Genomic DNA, 9,288 nt, shown 5'->3' on the forward strand with positions numbered 1-9,288 from the left:
AGAGGACTACCTGGGTTTATATCAACATGTCTGGCATAGCCTGTCAATACAGCTTTTTCACCAGCTGGTACTGCGACACATTTTCTGTTCAACGGCTTAACTTTTCCTGTTTTACCACTTCTCTTATCAACTTTGATTTTGTTGAACATGGTTTGGATCACTGGAATGCTGTCACAATGTCTGACACTTGTGTCTGACTCTTTGTAGGATGTGAATGTCTCATAAAGCACATCTAAAACATTTGTCCCAATGAGAACTGGAATCTCTTGGTTTGATCTGCAGTCTGGTACAATGAGTGCTAGGGTATTCACTTCCTCAGGTCTCCCAGTAACCTCTTTTGGAAAACACAAATTGAGTTCTATGTAACCCAAGTAGGGTACTTGCTGACCCCCTGCGCCCTCTATGTCAAGCAATTTGGCCACAGACTGAATCGGGCGTGCAGGTAGGTGTAGTTTGTGAAATGTCTCTGATACTGTGGTTACCTGGGAGCCAGAATCTAGAAGACACACGCTGTGAACCCCATCAATAGTCAAGCTAGCAGTACGTTTTGACCCAACCAGAGCACTCAAAAGAGCCTCCTCCGATAATGCTGAACAGGAGTTGGTAATGTCATCTATTTGTTTCAGTCTTTTGTTCTTTCGGTTATCTTGTGCTGGCTTTGGACTTTGCTCCGAATTGGGACTAAACTCTGATAAGGTCTCAGTGCGTCCCTCTACTGAAACCCTGTCCAGTTTAAAGCTGGGGCATATTTAGCTTGCCACTCTTGCTGTTTCACCTTTAATTCTTTGTTCTTTTTATCAACAAGGTCTTTGTTTGGAACATTGATGCACTCTCGGGCAATGTGGTTATTTTCACCACATTTAAAACAAAACCACGCTTTTGGAGCCGATCTGTGTACAGGTTGATGTGCTTGCAGTTCTGTAAAATGTGGTGGTTGAGGTTCTGAAGCACTGGCATGTTTCTGTTCGTGTTTCTTCCGTCTTTGGGCTCTTTTTTCAGTTAGCTGTAGTTTAAGTTCAGCCACTTGTTTCCTTAAGTTCTCAGTCTCTGTTATATATTTCTGCATTAAATCTGTGTCTTGATTAGTTGTGGGGGTGGGATCTGGAATGCCATGAAACTGGGCAAGAGGTTTTGCTTTAAACCCTCCAAGGTGACGTTGCATTCTGTCTACTTTTAGAGATCTTCTTTCTTCTTCAGTTCTTAATTCAAGAAGAAGCTCTGAAAAATTTGGGGCAGGATCATTTCTCAGTTTCTGTTGCAGGGTCAACAGTAAAGTCTGGTCCCAGCAACCACGCACAAACTGTTTGTAAAGTTGTCTACTAGCATTGGCCTCACTTACACCACCCCGTCTGATCGCAGTGCTGAGAAGTGTCTGCAGTCTCTGAATGTATTCAGATGCTTTCTCACCTGCGTCCTGATGAGTACTGAGGAACCTGGCAAAGATCTCCTCCCCGTCGTCAACAAGGCCATAGGCTGACTGGAGGAGTTTTACATAGTCTTGAGGAGGTGACTGGGAGCCTAGTTGTCTTACAATGTCTGCTGCGGGCGACAGTAAGCTCTCCAGAATCAGTCGTCGCTGCACATCCATTGTATAGCCATCCTGAAACATAAGTTCAACATGTAAACACCATGTTTCAAAATCCACTTCACCAGGCGGTTTAGGAACTCTGCCTGAGAAGGAACGCAGTCTCTTGGAGCCTGGAGCTGTCGTAGCTTCACTCTTAATGACATGCTCCACTATTATTCGTTGTACATCTGGTGGGTTTAGTATGTCAGAGTCTAGGGTTGTGGCAGTGCCCTTGGCTTGTTCTTTTGGTCGTACTGCCTGTCCCTTTCTTGTCCTCTTAAGCTTCTCAGTTCCACCTTGTGATTTGGAGACAGATTTTAATGGNGGTTCACCACCAATCACATGGTGAAGTTTGCAGACGACACCACGGTGGTGGGCCTCATCAGAGACGACAACGAACTGGACTACAGAGAGGATGTGGAGCAGCTGGTGGTGCAGAGATAACAGCCTGATCCTGAACGTGAAGAAGATGAAGGAGATCATGGTGGACTTCAGGAAGAACCGTCCTAACCACGCTCCACTGCTCATCAACAGCTCAGCTGTAGAGGTGGTCAGCAGCACCAAATTCCTGGGGGTGCACATCACAGACACCCTCACTTGGAGTAAAAACACCACCTCTTTTTCAAAAGGGCACAGAAGCTGCTGCCATTATGTCTATGGCATGCTGCAGCTTTCTCACTGTGTGGTGTGGAGGCTGCAGCGCCTCAGACTGGAAGAAGGTGAGAAGAGTAGTAAGAACAGCAAAGAGGATCATGGGGGCTCCTCTTCTCTCCATTAAAGACATTTCATCCCAGCGCTACGTGTCCAGAGCCCGTGAAATCATCAATCACCTCTCACCCCACCCCACCATGGACTGTTCTCCCTGCTGCCCTCTGGGAAGAGGCTTCACAGCATTCAATGCAGGATCAGCAGACTCTGCAACAGCTTCTTCCCCACTGCCATCAGACTGCTGAATGTTGAACAAAATCTAAATCATGTCGCAGACTCTGCATCACACTGATGACACCAAACCAAAACTTATATTTGCACCATATATATTAAGCTCTGAACTTCCATATCAATGTGTTTTGCACCATGTTTTTCTCCCACACTGTTTAAATTTGATCACTGCAGCACCTTAAGAAATGGAAATTCATGAAAGCTGTACAAAACAAAATTCTGTTTTGTATACACTCTGTGTGTACAAATTACACCAAAAGTTGTCATATTTAATTCAATTCAATTCAGTTTACTTATATAGTGCCGATTTACAACACATGTCACCTCAAGGCACTTTACAGTTCAACCAGATCATCCAGTCAGATTGATTCAAAGATTTCTATCTAAGGAAAACCAGTTGATTGCATTGACTCATTGACTCTTCAGCAATCCCTCACGCTAAGCATGCTTGTAGTGACAGTGGAGAGGAAAAACGCCCCTTTAACAGGAAGAAACCTCCAGCAGAACCAGCCTCAGTGTGAGCGGCCATCTGCTGAGGCCGACTGGGGTTCAAGGGGACAGAAGCAGAGATACAAAAAGCAAAAGTTACAAATCGTAAATAAATAAAAGTTAAAGCAGAATACAAATGCCCTTTCTTTATTCATGTAAAATAAATCGGATCTTTCCCAAGCATTTCGGAAAAATATTATATTGACACTTAGACAAAAGAATACTCCACACGATGTGTTTACATAAACCTAACACTTAAATAGAAAATAAATACTGAACCTTTACTTCAAGGACATGTGGGTTATGCAACAGGACAGTAATCTGCTTCTGAATGGTGGTGGAAGATGGCAGCTAAGCGGCTCGACCAGCATCATGGCAGGCAATACATGTTCTCATTAGACCTGGCTGTGGAATTAGCTTTTTTCCATTAAGTAATTTATATATTTTTTGTGAGATTAAATTTGTGTAAGACTAAAATTAATTTAATAGTCTGAAATACTTACATTTGGCAAAAAAACTAAAGAAGCTTAAGAAACTTCTTTAGGGTGGTTTGCTGGGGGATGGGCCTTTTTTCTTCTGCTCCTTTGTATTTGCAACCTACCATTTATTGTTAAAGAGCACTGAAAACAGCCAGAGAAATCTGGCAATGTTCAGAGGTAGAATGGCCTTGCTAATGCCATTGTTGTCTCGTGCTGGGCTTGATGCTAAATGTAGGGTAATATTGTTTTTGTTGTTGAACCTACTACCCCCTGTTCCCTCCCTCCCTTTCTTTGGATCTTGTTTTATCCGTGTCACATAACAACCATAAACCTTGCACACACTTGATGAAAATTGGTTATGATTCTTATTTTATTGTTTGCTTGTTACTTGCCTATGGTATTATCTTTATTCTGTTTTTTCCACACAACCTTCTTTTTGCTTTCCCTTTATGGTCTACAAACAGAAATAAGTTCAGGGCAACTCGTCTTGGAGTAAAAAATCAAAAGTCATGCTGACGCAAACCGTCTATTTTTCTTTCCATCAATTTTCAGGTTGTTTATATTTATTTAATTTGCTGACCAATGGCTAAATTCTATATTTATCCACTACCTACCATATTTATCAATACAGGAAGTGGAGCATCTCTCTTTTGATATTTATAATATATGGTATATCACATTTAGAAATATGTTGTTTTCTAGCAAATTATTTCTAAGCCAGAGAAAGAGAGAGTACAACAGCACTGTAACCACAAGAACAAATACAAAGAGAAAACAGCTATCTACACTTTTATGAGAACATCTTTGTTGTCAGCATTCTGTTGTTTAATGCTTTCAAAAACAGAACAGGATTATAAATAATAATAATAATGTAAATTATATTTGTCACCATTAAGACCCAAAAATGGAGAGAGCATGGGACATTGGTAAACCTTACCAAAATTACTACAAGAGTCCATTACTTACTCATCCAGGAGGTCATACAAGAACAAGTTCCTGAGACTTTATAGTCTACCTCATGCTATCACACATATTTGAGGGTATAAAGTACTGCTGAACCCCCATACCTAAGATCTTCATGGAACATCATGTAATATTTACTGTTTCAAAAATAAAAATGAAACTAAATGGGAGGGTGAGTTTACCATTACGTTTAACACAAAGTTTATGCAGCATCTAAGCAAACATCTCAGAGGTTGATTGGCTGATCTAGGACTTCTAAACGGAGATCTGAAGGAGCTGCTGCAATTATTAGATCCACAACTTCTGACCATAGCTATTAGTCTGTGAACTTATTTTCATACAGACTTGGGTTATAAAGTTAGGGAATGATCTGTAGCAGAAGAGCCTAACTTGTAGTTCATGCTCACAAAACTTCCAATAGGTTTCAAATCAAGCATTTATTTTTAGAAGAATGGGCCAAAATCCCTCAGCACAAAGGGCTCGAAGAGAATAGCAAAAGTAATAATTACAATCGTGGAGCAAAATCTTACTTAACATAGGGTTAAGTTTGATTAAAACGCTTTATTACCTTGCTAAACAACATTGTCTATAAAAGATATTTCCTCTTGTCTTAAGTAAAATTATTAGATAATCATATTGAAATGTTTGACAGTCAAAAATATCATTTTTTTTCTCAAGCATAAATAAGGTATCCTAAAGATACAAAGCAGCTTTTAACACTTCACCAAAATCCAAAGTTTGTAAATTAAAGAGAATATAAAGTCCAAGTCTACTCAGTCCAGGTGTAAGGTGTGTATCTCCATCCCTTCCATCTGTTAACAATATACAATTTAGTATTAAACCACATGTACACACAAAGAGAAATAAATTCTTACCAATTGACCCCACACATTTGTTAGGTTATGCCCCTGGTGTCCTTGCAGACACACATATATTATCCTCTTACACAGGAAGGTTTGGTCAGGATGTAAAAACTGCTATGGGAAAAAAATAGAAGGCCATAAAGTGTTGGAGGTGGGAGGGTGAGGGTAAAGCTGGGGCCTTTAAAAAAAGAGGGTTGACTCATCAATTCTAATAGTGACAGAGTGATCCTCGGACAAAAAGCCAATCAGAGAACAGACTTAACCAGCTTCACAATGCCACATACTGACTGGTATAGAACTGCATGAATAGAATTTTATTGCCTGCTGACAAACCTCTGCCACCGCTTATACTTGATAAATACCCTGATATGTTTTCCAGATTGCTATACATATCAGCATCCAACTCTAAAGAAGAAGACACCCAACCTCACTAATTCTTTATTTAACTGCAGAAGTACAAAATACAAAGGTTTATTTATTTTCCTCTTAACTATGGAGTTAGATTTGTTTCTTTATTATTCAAAAGAAAAAAAAATTTCTTTCAATTAAAGAACCCTTTTGAATCAAATAAAAAAGTGGGTGAACCCAAAAAGATAATTGAAACCCCCAAGAACACATTTGAACACTGTTTTCACTGTGACTGAAATTTTTCAATTGAGTTTGTTGATGGAATTGAGGTGTTTTTTGTTTGTAGCAGCTTTTTAATTGAAGTAATGTTTTTGTCCAGACCTTATAATGAGAAGGACATTAGTGTCTTTAAAAGTCAATCAAAAAGAAGTTGCATCAAACAAAACAAGAAAAAAAAAAAAAAAGACCTGTCATGTTTGGTTTAAGGTTTCTAATCCACATGCAGAACACTCAGAGGCAGGAGAAAAGTTCAAAGATTTATTGATGAGTTTTAACACAATAAATGAACAGGTCCAGAGGGAAACTCGTTTGGTCACGAGTGGGTTCTGAAAAGCACACAGAATAATCAGATCCAGGACTGGTCACGAGTGGGTTTACTGCATAGGAGGACAGAGGAGTTAGTGGGGGTCCAGGTATTTTGCAGGATGAGAGTGTGCAGGGCTGTACCTGTTCTGGAGTTGAGCAGAGGGGGGGAACCTTGAGGGTCCAGAGGCCGTCGGCAGGCTGAGGGCTAGGCGGAGGCAGAGCTTAATTTGAGTGCTGGCAGATCACAGATTTGAGTTTCTTCCCAGAGTCTTCTGAGAACGGACAGGCAGATCACCGGCAGAGAAACTCTTCAGGGTTTCAGGTTTCAGGCAGGTTCAATCTAGGAAGCAGAGAGGAGAAAACAGATCAGGTTCAGGTTTTCAGGGAGTCAGAGGTTCAGACAGGCTGGTTGGCTCAGGCTTGCTAACCGTTACTGCCAAACACTCTGGCACTGGAGAGAAGTCCTCAGCCTCCTTAAGTACGGATCTCCTGATGAGCAGATGAGCAACAGGTGGTGCAATCAGCTCCGGCTCCAGGAGATCTCGTACACTCTCTGGTGGAGAAAGTGGACAGACCTCTGGATCCCAACACTTTCAATGAAAAGAAAATGGCTTTCAATCAGAAAAAAAAGTTTTTGAACGTAACGATATATCTGAGATCTAAACAACTGTATTTGACCACTTTTTTTTAAATTGAAACAGCTTTCCTCAATTGAAGTAATCATTTTTGTGTCTGGGCCATGTATGGTTAGGACATTTGTGTCTTAATCATTCAGTTCAAGAAAGCTGCTTCAATCAAAAAGTATTTTCAGAACAAAGAAAGAAGTTCAAGTTGGTGGTACGTAAGTTTATTATGGCGTTTAAACCCTGCCAACCCACCCGAGCACTCAAGAACACATCTGCTCTCACCAGCAAACTCCTCTGTGCTCGCCTGCAGTTTGCACTGCTGTGGTAAACTTGTTAGCACCATGTCATATATCTATGCTCTCCACACATGATTAAGTTAAGTCCACTGACCTCTGCGATCATCCAGCAGAAAGGAGGATGAGGAGGATGGCGAAGTAGATGAAGAGGATGAAGCAGAAGAAGAACTGCATGGCTGAGGTAACGTTCAGTAGAATATACACCAGAGTTCATTACATTATATTCCATCTGCTTAGCTTAACATCAACAACCATCAGTGAAGGTCTGTGGCAGACATGGTCAATGTGGAGTCAACAAGTCATCTCCAAGTCATGTATTTGTTCTACCCAGCCACTGAAGCAGGTGAGTCCAATCTTCACCGTGAATTAACCTGTGCAGATTGGACTGACCTGGTTAATTGGCTGGGTAGATTAAATACATGACATGGAGATGACTTGTTGACTCCACATTGCCCATGTCTGGTCTGTGGTTTTAGTTCAGTTCCTCTCTTGGCAAAATAATAGTATGATATAGTAAGACGAGAACAAAGAATGCAGATTTTGTCTTTAAAAATAAATTCACTTTTAGGGCAGAAAAAAACAACAACTTAATAATGATCTCATCTATGTTGTCTTGTTGTCCTGAATTATCTTTCAGGGTTTACATGTATTTCACTTTACTGCATGTAGCATTTGGTGTCTCATTCTACACTGAGTGAAACTGGAAAACAGTGGCAGACTATAATGGGGAGAAAGAGGATAAAAGGATTGCTGTCCCTGAATCTGAGTGCCCTTTGAGGCCAGGGGACCTCAAGGAATTTGATTGAGCATTTCAGGAAACTGACCCTGACACCCCAGTTAAGGAGCTCTATCGTCTTTGATTAAAGGATGCAGCTATGGCACTATGGAAGCGTTACAGAGGTCCCAATCGCTATCCCAAAAAAAAAAAAACACTTAAAAGGAAACATTGGACCACTGATCAGAAGACCTGCTCTCTTGCCCTTTACTAAGGATAATATGCCTAATGTTGTCTTTGATTCTGATTTTTTTTCCTTCCATATAAGCTGTAAATTAAATAAATAATTAATATTTATTTTGTATGATGATAATAAAGAAATTTTCAATATGGCCTAAACCTGATCTGAAATTATCTTTGATGCACTGACTTAGACTAGTAGCATAAAAAACAAATATGGGGAATTGTTAGGAATCCAGTTTGTGTGGCCTGTTTGTGTGTTTTCCTTTTCCACCACCAGGAGGTGCCCTGTCTTCGCTGTCCCTCCTGGCACACCTGCGGCTCATTGGATCATTATCTGGAAGAATATTTGAGCAGTGGGCTTACATTACCTTGAGGCCAGAGTGTTTGCCAGTTTTGGGTACTCTAACCAAGCTGAGTTTAACTGGGTCTAATCTAGCTTTGTTTCTCTGAGTCTAACAAGCTTTTTGTCTTTGTTCCCCAGCAGGAAGATTTCCTGTGTTACTGGATACCTGAAAATTCTACCCCCTGAATGGAAAAACCGAGTTACACTGAGCAGGGGAAGACCTCCACATGTTCAGTTCAAGTACCCATTGGAAATCCGAGTGACAGTCCACTCCATTACTCCTCCGGGTCCAATGCTTGTCTACCTGTCCGCCCTCCAACGTGTGCACTATTCTCTAGATTAACCACACAGACTGGATTCATGGACTAACAAGGCCCCCCTCAAACGTGAGTCCCATACTTGCATAATCTAAGCACTTCCAAGATTCCCACGTTCCCTGAACTCACCTCTGAACTTCCCTTCTCACTTCCAGTTCCTGGTTACCAGCTCACTGAGTTCCGGATCCATATCCTGAATTACTACCTCAATAAACCTGTTAAACTTTTTCCGTGCTCCCTGAGTGGTTCTCTGCATGTGGGTCAGATTCATAAAACAGATCATGACAAGAATATTCTCTTTTAAACATGCTTATGTAACCAGGGAGAGATGTCTGCTTTCTACATGAAGAATTCTACAATACAGTTCTACTGCTGGATTGAAGAGCCTTTCTGTTAATGGCTCAAGACATTACTTGCGAATTTTGATAAACTTTTTTGTGGTTCCTAGTCAACTTTCCATACATTCGATTTATTGTGACAGTCAGTAAAATCGGCCGTTTCAGCAAAGACCTTTT

At 40.8% G+C, this 9,288-nt stretch overlaps 1 long non-coding RNA gene across 1 annotated transcript in view; it reads right to left on the minus strand.

The window, feature by feature from the left end:
- LOC107095926 overlaps positions 1 to 5,436 on the minus strand; it is a 44,020-nt gene extending 38,584 nt beyond the window's left edge. Inside the window, exon 1 of the long non-coding RNA XR_001481769.1 lies at positions 5,313 to 5,436. This is a non-coding gene — a long non-coding RNA (uncharacterized LOC107095926). The remainder of the gene's footprint in view (positions 1 to 5,312) is intronic.
- Positions 5,437 to 9,288: the final 3,852 nt, after the last annotated feature.

Source organism: Cyprinodon variegatus, unplaced genomic scaffold (assembly GCF_000732505.1).
Source record: "Cyprinodon variegatus isolate N-32 unplaced genomic scaffold, C_variegatus-1.0 Scaffold585, whole genome shotgun sequence".
Lineage (NCBI taxonomy): Eukaryota > Metazoa > Chordata > Actinopteri > Cyprinodontiformes > Cyprinodontidae > Cyprinodon > Cyprinodon variegatus.